Source organism: Eptatretus burgeri, chromosome 7 (genome assembly GCF_056783735.1).
Source record: "Eptatretus burgeri isolate ZD-2024b chromosome 7, Ebu_testis_v1, whole genome shotgun sequence".
In the NCBI taxonomy this organism is placed as follows: domain Eukaryota; kingdom Metazoa; phylum Chordata; class Myxini; order Myxiniformes; family Myxinidae; genus Eptatretus; species Eptatretus burgeri.
Genome location: NC_140967.1, coordinates 48,235,868 through 48,261,892, shown reverse-complemented (window position 1 = coordinate 48,261,892; position 26,025 = coordinate 48,235,868). Strand labels below are relative to the sequence as shown.

Below are 26,025 nucleotides of genomic sequence, written 5' to 3'. Positions count from 1 at the left end.
GCGACGCGCTGTTCTGGCACATGCTCCCATACCTGACCTGATATATATATATATATTTACAGGGGGCTGCAAAAGTAGGTATGCAGTTATGAAAAACAAAACGTGCACACAAACATATTTTATTGATTATACAAGCATATCAATAATAACATACCAATAATAAACATATTGTTGTGGTTGAGGAAATTCGCAAACCACCATTCAGGTCCCGTAGGTGAGGTATCTCTGTAAGTACATGTGTAGTTAGCCCCAAACCCGTTGTTTAGAGGGAATAAATGTGATTCATTCGGGCTGCGACCCTTTAAGATAGCCGTTTTTCTGTTCTATCTTTATTTTGAACCAACCACGTCTCAACCGCCATCACACAACAACCACCAACCGCAACGCCACTTCACAACAACAACAACGCCAACAGCCACGACCTTTACCTTCTCAACTCGCTCTCGCAAACATCGCATCACCACCATTCCAAGCGTCGCCATGGCCATAAACCACCACAATAAACCCTCCACCACCTTCACCTCTTCTCCTTCTGCGGCCATTCCCGCACCACTTGTGAACGCCGAGCGTCAGGCTGTCCTGGCCTCATGCGGGACGCGCGCTGAGCCGCGGGTGCAAAAAGCGGCCTTTCCGAGGGGAAGTCGGATCAGGAATGATGCACACCCACTTCCGATCGCTCCAATCATAAAGCGCGGGGCGATTTGGCCCCACCTCCAGGCGCGTCGGAGTGGAATCGATATATGCAAATTCGAGGATCAGGGAAGGTTCACGCCCACTTTTCCTCCGTCCAATGGGCGAGCGTGGCTCCGCCCCCGAGCTCATCCTGATCCGGAAATTTGCATATGGATTCTCCTGCCACACTATAAAGCACCGAGCGCAGGGTGAATTCAGTCAGTTTTTGAGTTTTGGGTCGGAAGCAATTGGAGGCAGTCGGAGCTTTGGGCTCGGGCGAGTTGGAGAGGTGTGGCAGCGGAGTGTGGCAGCAGTAGTCAAGACGGGTCTGGAGGAAAGTCAGTCTGTCGGGGTTCGGAGTCTGTCGGGGAGCTGCAGAGAGGGGAAGCCGGGAACGCGGTCGAGGTCGCAATGGAGTCGCTCGTCGCAGGACCCAAGCAAGCCAGCTATCCTCTTTCCCCAGAGCATCAACAACCCCCCCTGTTCCCCCCCGCACTGAGATAGTGCGAAAAGGGGGCCCCGTTCCCACCCCATTCCAAGCAGTGCCAACGAAACCCGCGGAGGAGCGCGGAGTCGGGGCACCGCCGCGACATTTGCGGCTCATCACAAGACGGGTAGGCTCCACCCGGTCGCGGGCCACAGCCCCGTCTGTCCCCTTGTCGTTGAGGGTGGCCCTTTTTCTTTTGCTTTTGAGTATATGTGTTGTCGGTGCCGTCTGTAAAGTAAAACTGTGTAAGTGTTGCCGTGTGCTCACGTAGTCGGTAGTAGATCTACATTGTGTTTCTTTTGTTGCAATTGCTTTTGGTGCATAATTGTTGTGTTTCTTTTACATTTGCTTTTGGTGCATAATTGTTGTAATTGTATATGTGTGCTTTCCGTTTGCCGCGGAATAAATGTGCCTTATGTTGAACTGTTTTGCCCGTTTCGCTTCGTCTTTTCTTTAATTGAATCTCCATCTTACTTCACATAAAGGGTTGGTAGTGGGCTAAATACGCCCGATAATTAATCGAAACCGTCAAGGTTGATGATAACACCGCTCGGTTATCCCGAAAGTACGGAACGGGTCGCTTAAAGTGGCCCGTGTCCAAAGTCGACCTGCGGCGAGGTGCCATCGCCCGGTCTACCCTCCGTGTGGGTACTTAGGTAGGTCGAATTTGGCGAACAACCCTATCCCACGCGGGGGGCCGTGTGGCACGATTGTGGTGAGGCCGAAAGGCCCACCCATGACTAGTTCCCGGCGTTAGTCCGAGAGGGTCACGACGGAATTGTCCGTCCGGTGGGCGACGTGCCGCGATTCGAGTTACGTGGCCGCTCGCACGCCGTCGGGCGCAAATTCGCAACAATATCAATAATAAAGATACCAATAATAAACATATTAATAATAAACATAGCAATAATAAACATATCAAAAATAAACATATTAATCTGGTATTAATGAATGAATTCTCGTATTAAATGAATCCAAGCACCACTATTACAATACTGGTATAATCCTGATTGAATACCTACTTTTGCAGCCAATATATATATATATATATATATATATATATATATATATATATATATATATATATATATATATATATATATATATATATATATATATATATATATATATAGTGACGTCCACGGGACTTGAACAGTCCCGCCAACGTAGAATGAGCCGAAACGATGGAGGCGGTTTTATAACCGCCTCCATCGTTTCATATATAATTTATTTATAACCCAAACATGGCGGTTCTAATCGCTCTACCGCAAACGGGACGAGGAAGGTGGCACGAGTCACTTTTCACTGAGTTGATGATGTTTATTTGTTTTTATTATTATCAGAAATAATAAGACTCGGCAAGAAGAGGGATCCGGGGCGATTCGACGGGATGGTGTGGGATCGGGCGTGGGGAAAAACACAGACAATTCCAATGAATATACAGTTCTCAATCCCTCCAAGGCGCCAAGCACACACACACACACACACACACACACACACACACACACACACACACACACACACACACAAAACGTAGCTATTTCTGGTGGTCAGGCTGAACCGTGGTGTGGACGCAACTGTCCCTGGATCGGCGTCGGACGAGCCGGCCTTCTCTCGTCAGGGGGGCAGAAGAAACCGCGGTGCTGTCGACCTCCTGGTCCTTGTCCAAGTCCGCCCACAGCCGCCAGGGAACCAGCTCCGGCGCCAAGCCGCGAGCAGGAGAGGGAGGCAGGTCCGCCCGCCGTTCGACCGCGTACACCGAGTCAGCAGAACCCCAGAGCCAACCAAAGCGAGGCACGAGGCTCGGCAAGGCTCCCAGACACGATCAAGAACACGATCGATTCAGCACAACAACCAGGACGCTCTCTGCTGCCACAGCTTCCACACCAAAAAAACACTATCGTTCTGGTTGTAATCTTCTTCCTCTTCCTTTTCGACCCCGAACAGAACCTTTTTATCCTTCGTCCTCGTCACTCCCAATCGAGCCGTTTATTGGCCCACCGCCATCGCCTTCCGCCAATCGTGATCACGGGGCGGAGCCATCCGCTGCACTGTCCTGTGACGTCACGGCCAGTCTTCAGAGAATACCAAAAGGGGTTTACGCAGACACACTTACCCTATCCCGTGTCCCTATCTAATTACGTAACATTTATCATTTCCCCCTTGAAGAAATGAACATTTACTAGACAACTTATCACCACTGAATTGCTACTTATTACATCGAGATCCTGGTAAACTCGAACAGCAAGGCATACCTACTTAAACATCCTAATTACCCTTTGAATGCATACCCCCCCCCTCAAACGTAACACTGCCCCCTCCTCTGGTACCGCAGCTCCTGCAAGGTAAATCACAGGCGCTACCGTACCAGCCTTAACACTTACTGACTCACACCTAATTAACCTAACGAAATAAAGTAGGAGGGCCAATGGACAGCGAGTCGCAGCTAACTTACCTATCCTGCTTAATGTACTACCCCCTCATGGCCTTATCCTCGCCTAAAGAATCATTCGTTTTTATTTTATTTTATTTTATCACATGAGAGCACTGAGCGAAGTTGCACTCCATCCTCTGGATCATCGCTCTTGCCCAACACTCTTCCAGTGATCTGGGGAGGGGAAACAAAAGGTTCCACAAAAACACAACACTTATACTTTATATTCCTACTCTAAGCCTTAACGACACTATTCACAGGATATTTACAATTGACCACCTCCCCCAGTGGATGCTAATAGACCCAGCGTTACCTGGGGAGCCAATTTTCAAATTTGCTTGCCCCAAAATTATGCGGACATCATGCCCTTGCTGCACCTGTCAAGTTGTGCGGGATCGAGTGGGACTCACACATCTTCACAACACTCACACCATGGTCATCATCACATTTCTAGGTCATGGTCCTCATTTTAATCATGCAGGCTGAATCCCGTCATGGCCGTGGGGTGGGTTACCACAAGATGATGGGGGCATCTCAGGTGCAACCATGCCCACAGGTAAGCTTTAGTCCAACCCGGACGCTTCTCCGCCCCGCTCCCTTTGATTCCCTCCCCCCTGGTAGCCATCAGCTCTAATCCCGTACAACACTCTGGAAGGGGTCTCACTGGCTCCTCTGGCCTTCCTGGGTCGCCAAGGTCCTACCCGCCTTGGTCGCCCAACCAGACCCTCTCCCAGTTGCCTCCAGACACTGTCACCTTTAGCCACCAGGTGGTGAATCTCCTTGAAGGGGGTCGCAATTCACGCTCACCGTGAGCTTCCGCAATCCCTGTGGACAAACACATCATCCCCACCCACAAAACCCACATGACTCCCCCACCCCATCGGCCTTACATGTGACACCTGCATTTCTAACACTTCACCGACCATGACCTTCCCTGTTACCACACCATGCCCAATAAAAAAACAATGTGTGCACCATACATTTCACTTCTTCACTTAAAACAACTCACACAGCACTTCTCACCCGATCCACGCACCAGCCATTCGACAGCCACTCGTGCCCGCTTTGTTTCCAATTACCCACTGTCCCGATTGTCACTCTAAAACCCAGCAGAACTTACAAACCCATGCCAATTTTCCCACAATTCATTTTTTTTTTTTTTTACTAGAGGCACTTCGCCACAATCTCACCAGCCGATCATGGCCCTATATGCTCAGCCCAATCTAGTCTCCCCGACCCCCGACAGTGATTTCCGGACCCGACCTATGAAAGGGCATCTCGGATAGACCTGGCGGTTCAGCAGGAGGATTCACCCTCTCCAAGTCTAAAAGTCTATTGGCGGGTCCCTCCATCGCTGGGTACCGGCAATATCGTTGCATGTGTCCTCTTCGCCCGCACCGGAAACAACTCCCCATAAAAGGCCCCCGTGGGTATCGGTGTAATGTCTCTCCCGGTTCCGGACCCCCTCGGCCATAATCGAATTGCTCTATTGGCTGGGCTGGACCCCGCCGCTTTGGCGCACCAACTACCGAATTACCCCTTATCAAACTTAACAGTTTCTGGCAGATTTCCTGTAACATTTGGGTGATGCCAATTTCTCCCAGCCCCCCTCCTTGATCCTGGATCTCCGCCTGTCGGACCGTCACCGATGGCCTCTCGGGCACCCGACCCGGCCGACTCCATGAGGCCAGCCTGGCCGCGCACTCGGCCGCTCGGTGAACGGTGGGTGGATCCTGTAACTCCACTAGCGCTCGGACATCAGGGTCAGGAAGAGCAGCTAAAAATTTCTCGAGTGCCAGTCTGTCCCATGCCTCCACTGTAAGGTCCCGATACGCGATCCTGACTGATTGGTAAATGTCCTGTGCCAGCTCCTGCACTGTCTCACCCGGCTTTAATCTGCGGTGCTGGAGCTGGGCCCGCACCAGATCACAGTTTGCCGCGAACCCAAACCGACGGCTCAATGCCTCGCAAATGTGGGAGCTGGTCAACATCCCCTCCGCGATCACGTTTGACACGTCTGCGGCTGGTCCCCGCAACGTTGCCACCAAATTCCCTGTACGTTCCCGCTCATTCCACCCGTTTAGTCGGGAAATGCACTCAAATTGCGTCAGAAAAGCTTCAACGCTCCCTGACCCGTCGAAATTTACCAGGGGGATCACTTTTACGGTGGCCCACTTCTCAGTTTCTCCCTTGTCCGAATCCAGCCCAGGGATCAAACACCCTTGTGGCTGCGTATCCAATTTCGGAGCCCACTGTGGCCAAAGATGTTTTGTGGTGAGGGTCTCATGGGTCAATTTTGCCTCCTGTTCCAAACGTTGAATGGACCGATTCACCTCTTCCTGCAGGATCTTCTGAGCCCGCAAAACCTCCTCCAATGCTCCGTCGCGAGTTTGTAGCTGCTCCTCAACCAACCCGGACACTCTACTTACAAAAGACGGCTCCACCAGGCCTTTTTCCAAGACTTAATCTTGGCTCATAATTTTATCTTGTTCGTCCAAACGAGCCTCCAATCCTTTTACCTCCTCCGCCAAATTCATCCCTTGCTTCTTCAACTCTCCCCACTCTTCAACTTGCAGCTGCATTCGAGCATCCACACATGCACGATGACGTTCCAGGCTTTCATCCACTTTATCAACCCGAATGTTCGTGGCATCAATTTTATCTACGAATTTTTTCCGTATATTTTCCCCCTCCAATGTAATTTCTACCTTTGTTTCCTCCAATCTATCCTCGAATTTACTTTGTATTTCCCCCAATTTAACATCCACACACTCCTGCATCTCAGTTTTCATTTTCTCCATCTTTTCCCCCAATTCATCCCTCATTAAATCAATCCGTGCACCCAACTGTTCCCCCATTACCCCCAATTCATCTGTCATTTCTGCCCCCTGTGCCGTCATTTTTGCCATTTGTGCCGTCATTTCTGCCCTCTGTGCCGTCATTTCTGCCCTCTGTGTCACGAATTGATTTTCCATTTGTGCCGTCATTTCTGCCCTCTGTGTCACGAATTGATTTTCCATTTGTACCGTCATTTCTGCCCCCTGTGCCGTCATTTCTGCCCTCTGTGTCACGAATTGATTTTCCATTTGTGCCGTCATTTCTGCCCTCTGTGTCACGAATTGATTTTCCATTTGTACCGTCATTTCTGCCCCCTGTGCCGTCATTTCTGCCCTCTGTGTCACGAATTGATTTTCCATTTGTGCCGTCATTTCTGCCCTCTGTGTCACGAATTGATTTGCCATTTGTACCGTCATGTCCGCTATTAAACGTTCCAACAGTGTCTGGATCGTCATCGCACCGGTTTCAGGTGCTGCCGGCCCCGTTACGGGCGATGAAGCACGGTCCACGCTCGGAATGGGGGAGGTTCCAACCCTACCCCCGTCTCTCCCTTCTTCCCCCGACTCGCTGCCAGACACGTGGCCTTCCTCCTCAAACATCTGCACATCCGCCATGGTGCAGAAGTCCCGTTTGCCGCCAATTAATTTAAATTTGAAAAATCCCGCCAAAAATTTTCCGTGCTCGCACGCTTTTCTGAAGTAATTTTATATTCCAATTCGTGGCGAGATTTTAATCTTGGTATGTTCTCCCGATACCAAATATAATTTAGAGGGGTTCGAACATCCCACTCCTGACACCAATGTGACGTCCACGGGACTTGAACAGTCCCGCCAACGTAGAATGAGCCGAAACGATGGAGGCGGTTTATTTATTTATAACCCAAACATGGCGGTTCTAATCGCTCTACCGCAAACGGGACGAGGAAGGTGGCACGAGTCACTTTTCACTGAGTTGATGATGTTTATCTGTTTTTATTATTATCAGAAATAACAAGACTCGGCAAGAAGAGGGATTCGGGGCGATTCGACGGGATGGTGTGGGATCGGGCGTGGGGAAAAACACAGACAATTCCAATGAATATACAGTTCTCAATCCCTCTAAGGCGCCAAACACACGCACACACACACACACACACACACACACACACACACACACACACACACACACACACACACACACACACACACACAAAACGTAGCTATTTCTGGTGGTCAGGCTAGACCGTGGTGTGGACGCAACTGTCCCTAGATCGGCGTCGGACGAGCCGGCCTTGCTCTCGTCAGGGGGGCAGGAGAAACCGCGGTGCTGTCGACCTCCTGGTCCTGGCCCAAGTCCGCCCACAGCCGCCAGGGAACCAGCTCCGGCGCCAAGCCGCGAGCAGGAGAGGGAGGCAGGTCCGCCCGCCGTTCGACCCCGTACTCCGACTCAGCAGAACCCCAGAGCCAACCAAAGTGAGGCACGCGGCTCGGCAAGGCTCCCAGACACGATCAAGAACACGATCGATTCAGCACAACAACCAGGACGCTCTCTGCCGCCACAGCTTCCACACCAAAAAAACACGATCATTCTGGTTGTAATCTTCTTCCTCTTCCTTTTCGACCCCGAACAGAACTTTTTTATCCTTCGTCCTCGTCACTCCCAATAGAGCCGTTTATTGGCCCACCGCCATCGCCTTCCGCCAATCGTGATCACGGGGCAGAGCCATCCACTGCACTGTCCTGTGACGTCACGGCCAGTCTTCAGAGAATACCAAAAGGGGTTTACGCAGACACACTTACCCTATCCCGTGTCCCTATCTAATTACGTGACATTTATCATTTCCCCCTTGAAGAAATGAACATTTACTAGACAACTTATCACCACTGAATTGCGACTTATTACATCGAGATCCTGGTAAACTCGAACAGCATGACATACCTAATTAAACATCCTAATTACCCTTTGAATGCATACCCCCCCCTCAAACGTAACAATATATATATATATATATATATATATATATATATATATATATATATATATATATATCTTCTCTTCTTCCTCTTTCGGCTTGCTCCCGTTAGGGGTTGCCACAGCGGATCAACCGTCTCCATTTCACTCTATCCTCCACATCTTCCATTGACACTCCGACCACCCGCATGTCCGCCCTCACCGCATCCATGAACCTCTTATTTGGCCTTCCTCTTCTCCTCCTGCCTGGCGGCTCCATCTTCAACATCCTTCTCCCGATATACTCCGTTTCCCTCCTGTGCACATGTCCAAACCATCTCAATCTCGCCTGTCTCACTTTGTCTCCAAACCGTCCTACCTGTGCTGTCCCTCTAATAGACTCATTTCTTATCCTATCCATCCTCGTCACTCCCAACGAGAATCGCAGCATCTTTAACTCTGCTACCTTCAGCTCCGCTTCCTGTCTTATTGTTAGTGCCACCGCCTCCAAACCATACAACATAGCTGGTCTCACTACCGTCTTATATACTTTCCCCTTCACTCTTGCAGCTACCCTTCTGTCACAAATCACTCCTGCAACTCTTCTCCACCCACTCCATCCTGCCTGCACTCTCTTTTTCACTTCTCTCCCACACTCTCCGTTACTTTGGACAGTTGATCCCAAGTATTTAAACCAATCCACCTTCCCCACCTCAACTCCTTGCAACCGCACCATACCACCACCCTCCCTCTCATTTACGCACATGTACTCCATCTTACTCCTACTGACTATCATTCCCCTTCTCTCCAGTGCGTACCTCCACCTCTCAAGGCTCGATTCAGCCTGCTCCCTACTCTCCCTAGAGATCATGATGTCATCCGCGAACATCATAGTCCATGGGGACTCCGGTCTAATCTCGTCCGTCAACCTGTCCATCACCATTGCAAACAGGAAAGGGCTCAGAGTCGATCCTTGGTGCAATCCCACTTTTACCTTAAACCGGTCCGTCATTCCTACTGCACACCTCACCGCTGTCACACTGTCCTCATACATATCCTGCACGATCCTCACATACTTCTCCACCACTCCTGACTTCCTCATGCAATACGACAACTCCTCTCTTGGCACCCTATTATAAGCTTTCTCTAAATCCACAAACACACAATGTAACTCCTTCTGACCATCCCCATACTTCTCCATCAACATTCTCAAAGCAAACATCACATCAGTGGTGCTCTTTCCTGGCATAAACCCATATTGCTGCTCACAGATCGTCACCTCTCCTCTCAACCTAGCTTCCACTACTCTTTCCCACAACTTCATGGTGTGGCTTAACAACTTTATCCCTCTGTAATTTCCACAGCTCTGCACATCACCCTTATTCTTGAAAATCGGAACCAGTACACTTCATCTCCACTCCTCCGGAATCCTCTCACTTTCCAAGACTTTATTAAACAATCTGGTTTGCAACCCCACTGCCATCTCTCATAAGCACTTCCATGCCTCCACTGGTATACCATCTGGGCCAACCGCCTTTCCACTTTTCATCTTCTTCATAGCATTCCTCACTTCATCCTTACTGATCCACCCCACTTCCAGATTCACTATCTCCACCTCTTCCAACCTTCTCTCTCTCTCTCATTTTCTTCATTCATCAGCTCCTCAAAGTACTCCATCCACCTTCTCAACACACTCTCCTCGCTCGTCAGCACATTCCCATTTGCGTCCTTTATCACCCTAACCTGCAGCACATCCTTCCCAGCTCGGTCCCTCTGTCTTGCCAATCGGTATAAATCCTTTTCCCCTTCTTTTGTATCCAACTTCTCATACAGCTCATCATATGCCTTTTCCTTGGCCTTTGCCACCTCTTTTTTTGCCTTTCGACACCACTCCTTGTACTCCTGCCTACTTTCTTCATCTCTCTGACTATCCCACTTCTTTTTCGCCAACCCCTTCTTCCTTATACTTTCCTGTACTTCCTCATTTCATCACCAAGTCTCCTTATCTTCCTTCCTCTGTCCAGATGTCACACCAAGTACCTTCCTTGCTATCTCCCTCACAACTTCTGCTGTCGTTGCCCAATCATCCCACCCATCTTTGCCACCATCCAATGCCTGTCTCACCTCCTCCCTAAATTTCACGCAACAGTCTTCCTCCTTCAGCTTCCACCATCTGGTCCTTGGTTCGGCCCTCACTCTCTTCCTCAACCTCACCTCTAAAGTCATCCTACAGACCACCAATCGATGCTGTCGAGCTACACTCTCCCCTGCCACCACCTTACAGTCACTAATCTCTTTCAGGTTGCATGTCCTACTTAAGATGTAATCCACCTGTGTGCACTTTCCTCCACTCTTGTACGTCACCCTGTGTTCCTCCTTCTTCTTGAAATACGTATTTACCACTGCCATTTCCATTCTTTTTGCAAACTCTACCACCATTTGCCCTTCCACATTTCTCTTGTTGAGACCGTACCTACCCATCACCTCCTCATCCTCTTTATTCCCTTCCCCAACATGTCCATTGAAATCTGCTCCAATAACCACTCTTTCATCCTTGGATACACTCTCCACCACTTCATCTAACTCACTCCAGAAATCTTCTTTATACTCCATCTCACACCCCAGATGTGGGGCATATGCACTGATGACATTCATCATCACCCCTTCAATTTCCAACTTCACACTCATCACTCGGTCAGACACTCTCCTCACCTCCAATACCCTCTTGACATACTCTTCCTTCAGGATTACCCCAACACCATTTCTCCTCCCATCCACACCATGGTAGAACAGTTTGAAACCACCTCCAATGCTCCTAGCCTTACTCCCCATCCACTTGGTCTCTTGTACACACAGTATGTCCAGCTTTCTTCTCTCCATCATATCAGCCAATGCTCGCCCTTTGCCAGTCATCGTCCCAACATTCAGAGTTCCAACTCTCACCTCCACACTTCTACCCTTCCCCCTCTCCCACTGCCTCCGGACTCGCCTTCCCCGTCTCCTTCTCCTCCTTCGCCCAGCAGTAGCACAATTTCCACTGGTACCCTGCTGACCACCGGTACCGGTGGCGGTCGTTAATAACCCGGGCCTCGACCTATCTGGTATGGAAATTCGTTTTATTGTCCGCATAATGATTTGGCATAGGTTTTTACGCCGGATGCCCTTACTGACGCAACCCTGGTCACCTCTTACGACACACAGGGATATGGTACACCTATTCTAACCGGGGCATACACCGGGCCCAGTACAACTGGTGCTCATTTCGCCGACCTCGGAAGGATGGCAGGCTGAGTCAACCCCCTGGTGTTTTCGACTTGGTTTATATATATATATATATATATATATATATATATATATATATATATATATATATATATATATATATATACATACATTAATTCAGTGTCCCAACGGGGCTTGAACTCAGGACCTCTTGGGTCCCAAGCCACTGCCCTAACCACTGCGCCAACACCAGGCTTTATATGTATATATATATATATATATATATATATATATATATATATATATATATATATATATATATATATATATATATATATATATATATATATATATATATATATATATACATATATATATATATATATACATATATACATATATACATATATATATATATATATATATATATATATATATATATATATATATATATATATATATATATATACATATATATATATATAATAATTTGGGGGGGGGCACTGATAAGGTTTGGCCTTGGGCCCACAAGCAAGTAAATCCGGCCCTGCCTGTAGTACCACCTTGTTTACCCCATGTATCCCACCACATCCCTCTCCCTTCCACAGATCTCCTCTTGTCTCTGTTCTCCACTATTTTGTGCTTCCCTCTCCCGCCCATCTTGTCTCCTGCCTTGTTATACGTTCTGTGTGGTAGCTCTTACACGAGCCTCGACATGGTATACACACAAAAAAAAATTATTTGCCTTTCTCCAACGGCCTGATCTCAGACCATCAGTTTGGATTCAGACTGGGTCACTCTACCATGAACATGCTACTATTTCTCCCAAAGTGGATGGAGATCCCCAGTGTCATACTTGAGATCATGGCCATTTCTCGAGAGAAACCTTGAGCATTCGGTGCAGTCTGGCATCCTGCATTATACTCCAAACTCTCTGCCTATGCAGCATCCAAGACCAACTCCACACATGGCTTACTGACTTCTTCTGCTCATCGGGAATATGTGGATCTCAACAGAATCCTTTCATCCCCTCTCCCTGCCAAAGCTGGAGTTCCCCAAGGCAGTGTTATAGATCCAGTCATATTCCAAATCTTCTTCAACAATCTCTCTGACTGGAAAATTATCTTTATCCCTTTGCTCATTACTCCACCCAATGCCATAACATCTCTCATCCTTCAGACAGGCAGGCAACATCCTCTTCCATCTCTGAGCACCTTTATAAACTCATGAGCTCATCAAAAACTTGGAATATGCCTTTCAATCCTGACAAAGCTCACATTATCACTCGGACTCTGAAAATATTATCAAATGAACCCACCCATCTATTTTATTGACAATCCTCTAGAAGAAGTTGAGTTGCTCAAACTTTTGGGCCTCACTATCAACCCTGATCTTCCTCAAGCAAATCACACTTCTGAGTTGGCCTCCAAATCCAGCCGCAAACTGGGCATCCTGCGTCGTGCGGTCTTTCTTTGGCATACCTGAACTTTTATCCAGGTACAAGGCCTTCACCTGTAGCTTGATGGAGTTCTGTTGATCTACATACTATGGAGTGTTTTCTTAGCACACTTGAACTTTTATCCAGCTATGTCTTTGTTTGCAGCTTACTCAAAGCCATAATTCCAGAGAGAGTGTCGGGGGGGGGGGGGGGGGAAGGAAGGCGTCACAAAACTCTTTGTAAATATCCATAAACAAAAGCTGGTCCATTGAGCAATTGCTCCTGCACGTGACCGAAAATGCCATGTTATGCAATGTTTAACAGGCACTATCAAGATCTTGGTTTTGTGGTGGTATGATAAGAGAAGTGTCTGGGGGATTTATCATGTACGGACGATGTACAGCGAGTGTTCAGAAGTTATTAACATTTATGGTTTTGCAAACCGTGTAGAGTGGCAAGTTTTACACTATATGAGGTGTGTTCAAAAAGTATCCAACCTTAATTTTTCGTGCGTAAACAAATGAAGCTAGGGAGGCGTGGTTTGGTGCACGTATGAAGGTGATCCTAATTCATATGCGTGAATATTTTCCCTCGTGCAGAAGCTGTCAGTCGCCGACAGACCGCCGATGAGTGAGGAAGTGTAAGTGAGCACCGTCGGATTTTCGTTTTTGACAAAAATGACGGAAAAACTTGAACAACGCTACTGCATCAAATTTTGTGTAAAGCTTGGCGATTCCCAAGTGGAAACGATCCGCAAGATTCAACAGGCCTTCGGGAACGAAGCAATGGGCACCACACAGATAAAAGAGTGGTACAACCGCTTCAAAGATGGTCGCACATCAGTGGAAAGTGAAGCACGTTCTGGTAGGCCCTCAACATTCTGAAATGAGATAGTCATTGACCAAGTGAGAACCTGCTGATGCAGGATCGGCGAATCACGATCAGAGAACTTGCAGACGAGGCGGGCGTCAGCATTGGATCCGTTCATTCCATTGTGACTGAGGATTTGGGCTAAAGGAAAATCTCAGCGAAGTTCGTGCCAAAGCTGCTAACGATCAAGCAGCTGCAACTCCGTTTGGAGATCGCACAGGACATGCTGGAGACTGTGAACAGCGATCCCAACTTCTTCAACACAGTGATCACTGGCGATGAGACCACAGTGATCCGTCATTTTGTCCAAAACGAAAAATCCGACGGCGCTCACTTACACTTCCTCACTCATCGGCGGTCTGTCGGCGACTGACAGCTTCTGCACGAGGGAAAATATTCACGCATATGAATTAGGATCACCTTCATACGTGCACCAAACCACGCCTCCCTAGCTTCATTTGTTTCATTCATTTTGGACAGCCTTTATCACTCTCCTGTTTTTATGTCCTTGGGAGAACTGTGTATGCTGATATCCCACACATTCCTGTTCTTAGTCATCACCAGAGTTTCGCCTTTGCTATCAGCAGGTGCCAGTGTAGGGGTGTAGGAGGCTTAGAAAGTTATTAGTTTGCAAGATGAACTGTTGGGTTGCGAATCTGAGGATTGACTGATTCAACTTCCCTGAGGGCCCCTAGGGAGGGGGGAAAGAAGCCCACTGCCGCATTTATTTCTTTATTTCTTTATCCCTTAGCACACACTTATAGTCCACACCCATTTCTGCTTTTGTGTGATTATATATACAACTGTTTTGAAGTAAGAATCTCAATGTGGTCCGGGGGCACCTGACTGAAGGGCCTTTGGGCCGCATTCCGCATGCGTAGTGCCATCTTCTGAAATAAATCGTATCATTCGAGAACCCTCATTCGACTCTGTCATCACTCGGCCGGGTGAAGAGTCATAACACCCAACATTCAGTGATTCCCAGTTATTTCATTCGTCTTCATGCAGTTAGTCCTCCCCTCATGTTGGGTGGGTTAATGAGATGAAGTGCTTTGTGTGGGTCTCGCAGTTAGGTCGAATAAATGCCTCCAATTCATCTTCTGATTCCGACTCAAACACTGTCCTTTTTGCCGCAGTACATACCAAGCATGTAAGCACACACGCCTTTCAATAGGCAATTGATAATAAGCACACCACGATGCCTCCCGTGGCTCGGATCCACCACATCTACGCTGCACACTACACAATCTGCGCATGGGATTCGTGCACCAATTCCGAACCGGCACCTCACCTTATTTCAGACCTCGCCATTTTTACCACAAATGCCTCCCGCACATGGAAAAAATCTTTCCACACCCCCTCATACCTCTACATCGCTACAATTCGCCACTTTATTTTGAGGAGCACCACGCGGAATTGGATTGTCCTTGGCGCCATGCGATGTTCGACCACACAACAGACGTTAATAGCTGAACCGCATCTCACTGGGGACGTCCCGGGTAAGCATCCGGAATTGATACAGCCCTCATCCAGTCGACAGACCAAGGCAAGACCGGGGGCAATGAGGAGGGGTCATGAGAAGGGTGATCCGGGAGTTTGGTTTGGGTTCCGGGTGTGCATTTTGGCCCGTGAAGGAGCCCGTGGGTGGCGGAGAAAGTACGCTGCTCTTCGACATTCAGACAGCACTTGGAGCACATTTAGGGCCTGGGTATCGGCTCGGGGGGCCCCTCTATCCCACTATGTTATGTTAAGTCTCTCTATCCACCCCTCTATCCCACTATGTTAAGTCAGGAGCTCCGAGCCGTGTCAAAGCTGGTGGGCAACTGAGCTGGTTTCCGGTCTCGGAGCATGGCAGGGCGTGACTCGGGCCGCTGTGGCCCAATAGAGGAGCAGGATTCGGGCCACAGCATGTCGCTTTCCAGTCATCGCCCCACCCTTCACCAGGGCTTATAAGAGGAGTAGCACGGAGCCGTAAGAGTCTCTGCTTCCTGCTCTGTCTTGCTCTTCTTCCAAACATTATTGGTGTGTGATTGCGAGGACGCACTTCTTCTTCTTCTTATTCTTCTTCTTCTTCTTCTTCAAGCCGGATGCGGGGCGACTGCCATCCTTTGAGACTACCTGCCATGCTGTTGATGTCCCGCGACCCTCATGCATCCAGATGGATCAGTGCGGAGCGCACATTGCCACGAGCCCCAGCAAATAATTAAGCAAGAGATAATGCGCAATATCACGTGGTAGGAATGCTCAGGCACAGTGTCCCACGGAGGGACATGCTACAAATACCAACCTTTACACAGCTCGGTTCGGGATCTTTCTCCTCATGCATGTATTCCTCTCTCTCTCTCTCTCTCTCTCTCTCTCTCTCTCTCTCTCTCTCTCTCTCTCTCTCTCTCTCTCTCTCTCTCTCTCTCTCTCTCTCTCTCTCTCTCTCTCTCTCTCTCTCTCTCTCTCTCTCTCTCTCTCTCTCTCTCTCTCTCTCTCTCTCTCTCTCTCTCTCTCTCTCTCTCTCTCTCTCTCTCTCTCTCTCTCTCTCTCTCTCTCTCCCCCCCCCACCCATCTATACCATCTTCTTTGGATGCACAAAGAACATCATTACTGACTTGCAATCCCATGTTTCCTCTGGCACAACACCACGCCCCCACATTGCACTACACCACATCACCCACTCCCACACCTTAGACACAACTAGTCATCCTCCCACCTACCTCTCCAAGCATTCTGGGTTGCATTGATCTGCCGACCGCACCAGGTATTGAGAGGTTGAGAGGTTGTTTACCCTTCCCTGCTTTCTTTCTCTCTGGGCTATCTAATCTGCCTCAGGTGTGTGTGTGTGTGTGTGTGTGTGTGTGTGTGTGTGTGTGTGTGTGTGTGTGTGTGTGTGTGTGTGTGTGTGTGTGTGTTGGCACCTGTCCTAGCATAAATTAAGATTGTAGAAGATATAATGGGATAACTCTGCTCTGTGTCTGCTTTTGTAAGATTGCTTGTCTTTTGCTGCACCCGACAAATTCCTTGCTTTCCCCTGCTGAACATAAAATAAAAGCCCATTTACTGTGCCACATACTTTTCCTCACTTGATTGTAAATAAATGTGTTGTATCAAAATGCTCCCAGCTCATTTTCGTGTTTTCTTCCATTGGTCCAGCATGGCCCGCACCCTCGTTTACCTGGGACATTATTCCCCATCGATCTGTTTCCTAGCCGGTACATGCTTGGCAGTTCCACTCGGCTGCATCTGATCTGGTAATTTCATCCGGTTTGAGCAAATGTGTACCGAGGGCATGTGCCCCGGTAATTAGATCACGTGATCTTTCGGTAAACGGTATTAGACGGAGGACCCTAAGTCATGTGGTCAAGTTATTAGTGTTCACGGTCGATTTGCGACCCGCCGTGTCATGAAGTTATTAGTGTGCGATCGCCTGCGATTCCAGCGAGTCTGGTGGGAACCCGAGGTAGTTCACCCCTTGTGGTCTTCGCTCCCCGACTCCAGGTTCACAACAATATGTTCAGTGCTGAAGTTATTTTGTCTTTATCATAGAAGGTGTGTTTTGTTTTGTTTTTTAACACAGCTCAATACCCAAGTGTCGATCTATGATGTCACAGAACATAGTGACACGTTGACCTGGTGAACAACCTTCCATATGAAATGCGATCGGTCTTAGTAAAGTTCAAGTATACTAGAGTACTATGTTATATTCCTGGAAACCTCGTAAGCTTGTGATTCGTGAACTGCCATTTAATTAAATCTTGTGCGGAAAATCATTCGCTTCCAAACACCTACCTGTCACCAAAAAACTTTAGGTAAAAATGTTTGTTTTTTTTCGTAATTAGCTTGATTAAACATTGATAATATTAATAGAGAACTCTGAAGACGACGATGGTTCATGAGTGGTATTTGACAATGTAGATTGTTTCAGAAGTTAAGGATGAGACAATGTGATAATGTTTGACCAAGTTATAAAAATGATCAACATTATGTGGTACGAGTGACAGGTTATAAGCTGCAAAATGTCGAAAACCCAGTTTCGTTCAACAACTTTCAAAATTTGACCTTTGCATAACCTTTAAAGGTCACAAAACAATGTTGTGGGCATAAAAATAAGGAAACAGGATACGTGCTATAGCTTATTGGAGTTAGTTCGTCGAAGAAGATCGACAAGCGGTTCGATTCCCACAACTTTGAAAATTTGACCTTTGTGACCTTTAAAGGTCAAAGGTCAAGGATTATGACCTTTGATGCAAAACGTCCTCTGGAACATTCCAGGAACAATATAATGTCATAAAGGCTATATGGCATTTCACACTCCTCAGATTATCCATACTTTGATGAAATCAGCGTAAAAACAAACTTGAAGGGGGCTCCACGGGCAAGGTGTTCGAGATAGAGCAAAATGGTTTCAAGACTTTCGGTGGGGAATGACCTCAAGATTATGTATAAACAATATTGTCATCCCAGCTCTCAAAGTTTCGGCGGTCGTATGATTTTTATGTCAAAATTCGAAATTTTCTAAGTTCGTGACCTTGTGACCTTGACCTTGGGACGAAAATGAAAAATCGAGCTCCGTGGGGCTATGCAGGTGCCATTGGGCGAACTAAATACCGAAACCACTGCCAGATTCAACAAACCCCTCGGAGAAGAATGATTTTTATGTCAAAATCGCAATTTTCTAAGTTCGTGACCTTGTGACCTTGACCTTGGGATGAAAATGAAAAATCGAGCGATGTGGGGCTATGCAGGTGCCATTGGGCTAACCAAATACCGAAACCCCTGTCAGATTCGACAAACCCCCGAGGAGAAGATGCAAATTGAAATCGGCTACCCCTAAAAACACGTTTTTTTGGGCGTGGCTCCGCCCATAATGGGTGCACCACGCCCATTTTCAAGAAAACGCAACTCGATCATGATATAAACCTCCCACCAAAATTTTGTCGGGATCGGATCAAAACCCACGGAGCTATGCTCAGGCTCAGGCCCCATTAACTCCCCCTCCCCCCCCCCAACCCCACCACTCGCCTTTAATCCCATGCGATTCAGCAGACAGCCAACTCCCATTTCTGGCAGGAGGCTCACGCTCATAGCTGATGCAATTTGAGTCCAAATGCTGCTTAGTAAGTTTGTGACAATGGATGCCATCACAAAGGTGGACTTTGAGAATACTACAAACCATAAAGGACTCATAACTCAAGTAGGAACAACAACAAAGTAGAAGCTTGAAAAACTTATGGATGAAGGTGACATTCGTGTTTCTTATGAAAGGAAGTTCTATAAAGGAGTGAGAGCATTTGATGTGAAAGCTGCTTCTCAGGCCTTCGAGAAATTGCCCTTTGATGATAATGTCCCCAACTCTGCAAGATTTTTGAATTTGGAAAGGAAGAAAGAAGAGTGTACATTTGACTCGGTGTAATTTTTCTGTTCAAAGTACTCAGACTTGTTCCAGTTTACACCTGCAAGAGGAATTTGTAAGCCACAAACTTCCTGAGAAGCATGATATTCCTGATGCAGTCTGGGAAAAAGTGATCGTGAATGAGGAAAGGGCAGAAGAGCAGGAGGAAAAACAATATCACTGAATGGATGTGATATAGTGTTACATATCAGGTGTTAAGAACTGCGATGCTTCATGAAGATTCAACCATTTGCCAGAAGTAACTAAATTTATTTTGATTATCCGACAAAGCAATGCTGGAGAGAAGAGAGTGTTCAGCATCATCAAAAAGAACAGGACATCAACCCATTGACATCTTCAGGTAAATGGTACAGTGTCATCCAACCTACAAGTAAAATCTGCAAACAAAGTTTCGTGTCTTGCATGGGAACCTCCAAAGGAACTGTTGAAATCGGCAAAGAAGGCAATGAAGCAATACAATAACCCACACAAGAAGTACCAGTCGATCAATCATAATTATTCGAAGATGCACATCTTGTTTGAATGAAATCTAACCCTCAACCCTCAAGGTCAAAAAGACACCGTACTGTATTTATACGGTTCTTTAGTTAACCTGATAGATTGTTCATCATTAACTATTGCAAATACTTCAGTCATCTTACAAAGACAACACATTCCTTTAGCACATATATTACAAGGCACAAGACAAGATAAAAATCAGTTTCTGGTTCAGAAATGTGAGAAATGTCATGATCTTTGGTATATTGTTTAACATGTTGAATATTTCAGATAACCTTCTTCTGCCAGGATAAAAACATTTTTGACGGACCAAAAAAATGACCGCATCAGTGTTGTAAAATAGTGCCTCAAAACAGCTGAGAATGTGCCAAAGAGTGTCTAAAACTGTGGTTTAGTGCTATTGGGGGCTGAAGGTAAGCTCAGAACCCCACTCAGAACATGCTTGGACATGCTGCCCTTCCTTTGGCACAGCACAACCAGTTCTTAAGATTTTTTTTTTTACCTTGACAGGTTGGCAAGCCTCAATTCCGGGTTGAAGTCTCTTCTCAGGCAGGTGGTTAATATCCTCTCTCCAAGCTCTCGTGGTTTATGGAGGGAAGAGACAAAAACAAGAAAACCTGTTTGCGCAGACATATACAGCATACGGACTATGAAACTACAACATAAAACCATTTCAAACTGGTCAATATAGACTTTACTCCACGATACTGCATCTCAGAGCTCCTCCAAGAGATGTTATCCCACAAGCACTGGATGGAAGTACACAAAGTCCATATTGTTATTCTGCAAGATGTGCACCGTACATAGATAACCATTAAGTGGCAAGCTAGTGTAATAAAATAAACCATAACTGTTTAGACAAATAATCTCACAAGAGACTGGAGTACAAATAGCAGCAGCTTTGACACAGCGATGTGGACTCGAGAGTTAAAATATTCCATCGAGAGGTCGGAAACTTCATAACATCACAAGTTATTTCGGTCGAGGGGGAAAAACTTCACAAGTTTGCACTTTTCATACAAAATTCAGCTTACCTAAGAAAGGTTGCCCACGGTACAGTGAAAGAAACGATATCCAGGGACAATCTCAACTTTCTCCTCACTGCATTCCAAGACGTGTCTAATTCTCTGTCTGCGTCGATTCCACTTCCAAAGATCCGCCCGGCGCAGCCGATTGGTTTGTACGATGGGCGGGCTTGGAATATGGGTGGACCTCGATTCATGACATACATGTGAGGTATTCCAAATTCGACTTTCGCAAACACACAACCATCGGCTTGGATATAGTCAGAGACTCGAGTTGTTACAAAAACAACAACCTCTGATCGCAGTTACTGAACCAGTATGACAAAAAGTGGAGAGAAAAATTCGGTCTTGAAGGGATTTGGGCGAGCAGGATAGCTTTGATGTATGCATGTTTGCTTTGAAACTGTCGAGCCGAGGTTTGAATCTCAGTCCAGCCATAAGCTGTCAGCTGGGGCCCCTTCAACTTTAACCACACTCAGTGGGTTAGTGGTTAGAGCATCCCTCCTGCGTCTAACAGGCCGAAGGTTTGAACCTGGGCCACGTCGTACCAGACTTCAAGATCATTGGAATCTCTTGCGATGAAGCTGAGTCTCTGGACTTTATCACTTCACTAATGCAGACAGGTTGGTGGTCTCTCTGTTTTCTATCACCTTTTTCTGGTCTTGCACCCTCTGCTGTCTTTGTGCTTTGTCTCTTCAGGGTTTCTGCAGGTCTCACACGGTGTACCATCAACCGTCTTCTGGTAAAACGATCTAAATCCAGGATCACTGCTGACCTCCACTCATTCGTTCCTCCATTTTCCCACATGTGGAATCAACTTCTGAAATCCTCTTCAATCCCATTCTTTCCTCCAGGTCTTCAAGACAGATATTCACAACCATCTGGGATCATCCCCAATCCAAATCCATGATCTTTTCTACCCTCGTTAACCCACCCAAATCCCTCCTCGTTTTCCAGATTTTCCTCCTTGGAGTTTCCTTTCTCCATGCATGTGTGTTTTGCATTCCATTTTTGTGTATTCTGTCCTGATCCGTTCGTGTGCTAACTCTTCCACGAGCCTCGACAATGTATCCAAAAAAAAAATCTTTAAAAATGGTATGATCTGCTTCCTTACTTGACATTCCAAATTTGAAAAGGATAGACCATGGACAAACAGCCATATATTGGCAACCAGAGCATGGGCTTTAATGGGCCTAACAACCTTCTTCATTGTAGTTCGTTGTCAGGGAACTTTTCCTCCTTCGTGAAAAGTAGGTGTGAGTTCTCGACGACACTGAACAAATTCCAAATTCCTGACCTGACTTATTGCTGTGAAGGCAATGGAGGAACACCCAGGAAGCATCATTACACGCCATGTAAAGAGTATTGATCAATTGATGAGGGTGATGATTATTAAGGGGTCCATTCTTGTAATGTAATAATGAAAACGAATGTGAAGATTTATAATGAGGATTAGACTCTTCCTAGCATGTCTAAGAGATTCCAAATTTCCCCTTTGCTTCCATTTAGTTTAGATATTTTGTGGTATCGATGCAGACCCAGTTCATGCACACACTTTGAAACACCAGGAGAGTGCAAAGAAAACTTGCTTTTGCTGAGTTCCAATGGTTGGACAACAGTGGCGAGCTATTTTCAATGACAGAGGTACCGATCTGCTCCCTCGTGTATGGCAATGAGATGTTATTGATATGTCACCTTGTCGCAGGTGACTCCTTGTAGTTTCACAGTTTAGATAATTAAATGAAGTGCCAACCTTGGACCACCCTCGGAGATTCGGTTCATAAATTCATTCCGTATACAGCCTGTGGCTGTTGGTTGCATCATCATTGATTCTTGGGGACTTCAATAGATGTGACCTGGGTCAGGAGCTCCCTCAGCGAGCTTATGTGGCGAAGTGTGCTCCGGCGATTGCGAAATCAGACCATAAGGTGGTCCATCATTTGCCTATGTGGAGACAGAAGTTGAAAAGGATGCCGGTTCTGTGCAAGAGGGTTAAAACTAGAATAGCGGAGGATGACGAACGCTTGAAGAACTGTTGCCTCTGCACAGACTGGGATGCATTTTTCCACTCCTGCAAGGACCCCAATGAACTTAGTCAGACCATCACAGATTACCTGAACTTCTGTGAGAACCTTGTGACCATAGAGAGAACCATACGTATGCTTCCAAATAACAAACCTTGGGTTACCGATGAATTGAAGGCTTCTTTGATGAAGAAGCTTGCATTCCTGCAGAAGGATGTCTGCACCAAGAGGATGGCGAAGGAAGAACTGGCTCTGCCATCGGCAAGTGTAAACGATTTTTTTTTTTTTGTATACCTTGGTCGAGGCTCGTATGAGAGCTAACACACAACTCACAGCAAGGAGGCATGAGACAAGAGGGGCGGGAGTGGAAGGGACAAAATAGTGGGGAACAGACACATTAGGTTAACTGTGGAAGGGAGAGGGATGGGGATGGGACGGGGAACATGGCGAAGAGAAGATGGACATTTCGGGGACTTTCAGGAAGGAAAGCAGGAGAAATGAAGGAAGTGGGCTTGGGTGGATTATCGGGGGTAGAAAAGATCGAGGATTTGGATGGGGGAAGATAAGAGGTGGTGGTGAACAGCTGTTTTGAAAGCCTGGAGGGAAGAATGGGAAAGAATTGAGTGAGGAAGTTTATTCCAAAGGCGGGAAAAAAGAGGAATGAAAGAGTGAAGATGAGCAGTGATTCGTGATTATGGTAGTTTTACCAGAAGGGGGTTGTTGGCGGACCTTGAGCGCCCTGTGGAAATGTGGTGGGGACAAATCGCAGAGAGAGCAGGGGGGGCAAGGCTGGAGAGGAGTCGGTAGAAGACAGAAAGACCACCGACCAACCTGCGGTGATTGAGTGAGAGGCCCAAAGACTCAGCTTCATTGCGGGAGATGCCGATGATCTTAAATGCCCTGGTTTCGACAGCGTGAAGCCGAGAAAGGTGGGAGGCAGGAGCACCAGCCCAGAGGGGAGAGCAGTACTCCATCAGGCTACGGACAAAAGCTTTGTAAGTGGTCAGGAGCTCAAGAGGGCCGAGGAAGGACTTAGCACAACGGAGGATTCCCAGTCGGCGACTGGCTTTTGAGGCGAGGTTGGAAATGTGACTTTCCCAGGAAAGGTCATGGCGGATAGTGAGACCTAGAAGCTTGAAAGAAAAGACTTCTTCCAGAGGATTGTTGAGAAAGTGGATGGGGGGGTTTGTAAACGGTCCTTTCGAAGAGACATAGTGAGAGTGTGAGATTTGTCTGGATTGAAAGACATGTTCCACGTGTTGGACCAGTTTGTGATTTTATCCAGATCTGCAGTGAGCGAAGAAGCTGCTGCTTGCCGGTCTGAGGGATGACAGATGGTACGGCAGAGGGTGGAGTCGTCGGCAAAGAGAAATAGAGCATTTTCCAGAGAGTCCGAGAGATCATTGATGAAAACCAGAAAAAGAACAGGGCCCAGAACGCTACCTTGAGGAACTCCAGCCTGCACAGGAAGAGGGGATGAAGGAACTCCATTTAGGGCCACACGTTGACTGTGACAGGAGAGGAAGTCTGCGAGCCATGAGTGGAGATGGCCTTGAATACCATGGGAAGAGAGTTTGGTGAGTAGGGCAGGGTGCCAGACTGTGTCAAAAGCACGTGATATGTCCAGGGATACGGCTCGGATTTCCTGTCTGGCATTGAGGACCTCCATCCATTGATGGGAGAGCAGAAGCAGCATATCCAGGGTAGAGTGACCTGGTCTGAAACCAAATTGATGATTGGAAATCAAGCCATTGGAGAAGAGGAAGGATTTCATGTCTGAAGCGATGATGGATTCCATCACCTTGCTGATGATTGGGAGAAGGCTGATTGGTCTGTAGTTACAGGGATCTGTTTTTGCACCTTTCTTATGCAGGGCAGTGATGTTAGCAGATTTCCAAAATTAGCAGATTAGCAGATTGAAGAACAACTACATGACGGTGGTGCTCGTAATGCTTGGAGGGGACTCAGACATATGATGGGCATGAACTTCACCATGAGAAGGTGAAGGATGGTGGATTGCCCAATGATGTTTGCGATTCCAAATTTGAGGACGAATTGAGTGACTTTTACGTGAGATTTGATGTTCCAGAGAACCGAGTAAAATGTGAAACCGTACATGAGGATCTGGGTACTTGAGCGTGTGCTATGCCGGTAATTTGTGAATCCGATGCGGTGAAGTGCTTTAGGCGGTTGAGCAAAAAGAAGGCTTCTGGTCCAGATAGCATCAAGTGTTGTATTTTGAAAGAGTGCTGTTTAGAACTTGTTTTTCGAGTGATGTTTTCACTCGATTGTTTCAGTTACTTTTAACTACTCATACTCTGGGGCGGATTATAGTGGGGACAAATGGGGCATTTGCTCCTGGCCCCAGTTCTTGACCCACCCCAAACAACTTGAGTGAATAAAATGATTTTCTGCAGTTTCTCTTTTTACAAATGAAAATAGCTGTCCAGTCATGGTCCAATCTTGGTGACCTCTTCTGTTCTGTACCATAAAATAACTATAATCATGATTACTTTTACTTTTTGTTTCAGAAAAAACAACTGAGAAAATGATAAAAAGGTCCAAAGGAGGGGCACACAAAGCGAGAGAGAAACGAGACGAGCAGAATCGAGTAGAAGCTGAACTCACCAAAACATCGAAGTTTCACAGTTTGTTCTCCACCACAAAAAGTGCTTCACACACTAATGCGGGATGTGATGATGCTGCTGTCCAGTCTCCTCCTACTACTACTATCACCGTCGCTGCGGCTGCTGAAGAAAATGAACATACGTACGGTATGTGTGCAGTCTGTGCACCCCTGTGTATAAATCCCCCATGTAGAGTGGCTGGGTCAGGATTTGAATCCAGGCTACACAAAGTGAGCATGCATACCGCTCGGCTTTCCTGCCGTGATGTGGTGATTCCTTACTTCATAACTGAAAATAATTTTACTCTTGCTGAGGGCGAGGGAATTGCGTTTGGGTCCGTGTGTCTGTCTGTTTGTCTGTCTGTCTGTCTGTCTGTTACTTGCAAAATTGAAGATTTTTCAAGTATATTGGTTTGTCGATTTTGGTATTCTGCAAGTCTGTCTGTCTGTCTGTCTGTCTGTCTGTCTGTCTGTCTGTCTGTTTGCCTGTTTATCACCTACGGATCACAATTTTAAATTGATCTTCATTGGACTTCACCACATGGTAGATTTTGTCATAAG

General features: G+C 46.9%; 1 protein-coding gene across 1 annotated transcript in view; it reads right to left on the bottom strand.

Annotated features, from left to right (window-relative positions):
* The window catches only part of LOC147023219 (N-acetyltransferase 8-like), a 41,667-nt gene extending 20,820 nt beyond the window's left edge, over positions 1-20,847 (bottom strand). The window contains exons 1-2 of the mRNA XM_085888402.1: positions 20,824-20,847; positions 20,292-20,406 (exon numbers count right to left, since the gene is read on the bottom strand). The gene's annotated coding sequence lies outside the window, so the exon portion shown is untranslated. The remainder of the gene's footprint in view (positions 1-20,291; positions 20,407-20,823) is intronic.
* Positions 20,848-26,025: the final 5,178 nt, after the last annotated feature.